The sequence below is a fragment of the Trachymyrmex septentrionalis genome, unplaced genomic scaffold (assembly GCF_001594115.1).
Source record: "Trachymyrmex septentrionalis isolate Tsep2-gDNA-1 unplaced genomic scaffold, Tsep1.0 scaffold95, whole genome shotgun sequence".
Classification (NCBI taxonomy): Eukaryota; Metazoa; Arthropoda; class Insecta; order Hymenoptera; family Formicidae; genus Trachymyrmex; species Trachymyrmex septentrionalis.
Genome location: NW_017306139.1, coordinates 558,632 through 559,929, shown reverse-complemented (window position 1 = coordinate 559,929; position 1,298 = coordinate 558,632).

The following is a 1,298-nucleotide window of genomic DNA, read 5'->3' as shown; positions in this document are numbered from 1 at the left end:
TCATATCTTATATTTATATCTTATATGTACCTATTAATTCCTCCTCACCTTTTCCCTCTTCGTATGTATATTTGATCGTTTGATTAATGTGTAACAAACGCATCGTTTCAGATCTACATATAATGTATATCCACGTTCAGGTTTCCATTAACCTTTCTTTTACATAAATTCTTTTAACAAATTAATTTAATAGCAGACATTAGACTCTATAAGAATCTCTTAAATTTCACGACATCACATTGTTTTAATTTTGAATGCATTACTCCGCGCGATTAACCGTAGATGTATTCGACCAACATATCAATAACTCCACAGACATTCTTCTTCATCTCCTCCCCCTCCCGCCTCTCTCTCTCTCTCTCTCTCTCTCTCTCTCTCTCTCTGTCTCTCTCTCTCTCTCGTTACTTTCTTAATATCGTCAGAAAACAATTTTTGCCGAGGTACCTTTGTACGAAACAGCTGCGCGGCGGCGAATTGTGCTCCTGGCCACGAACATCCGGCATTATACGAACAAACAACGTAAGCACAGCAGCAAGTGGAGAGATAGAGATGTAGTGGCTAGGCGTAGGTTTTGATGGTAGCCGTTGGTGCACGGCGATGTGGTATACGTGGTAGGTCGGTTAGGGCAGGCCGGTTGGTCGCGGTGCGCGGGACGGCAGAGGGAAGGTTTGGATATCTTGTCGAGGATAGGCTGCCGGGTGCAAGTAGGTTTAATATTTGATACCGCGGGCTGGTCATCCTGCCGAGGCGATAACACAGGCCCCGCGGGAACCTTCCGCCCAACCATCCCTCGGAAAACGACTGCCGCCAAACTCGCACAGTGTCCCTCCGCCCTACCGTACCTACCCTCTGCGTCCCGACGATTCTCTCATCTGCGTCCTACGTATGCCAACCGTTCCATCTCTTACCAACCTATTCGTATTTTTTTTTTTTTTTTCCCCCCCCCTCTAGAGCTTCTGTCTCGAAGCATCGTTGTAACGATCTATGAGGTACAGTAGCGCTTTTCTCTTTTGGTTCCGTCTTTCAACTTCCGACTTCCGATACGAAGGACGATTGATCATGGAGTGCAAAGGCCAAAATAGCCGATATTACTCACTAACGGAATAAACTGTTTACCGTGCGGTTCATGAGTTCGCGTTTGTGAAGCTTACAAGTAGACTGACTGCCAGATGCCATTCGTGAGAATTATCAAAATAAACTTGCACAATAAAGTAATAATATTATAATTTTTTCTATCTATGAAAGACGATCAACGTATATTAAATAAGTAAAGACGCAGTATATATATATATATATAT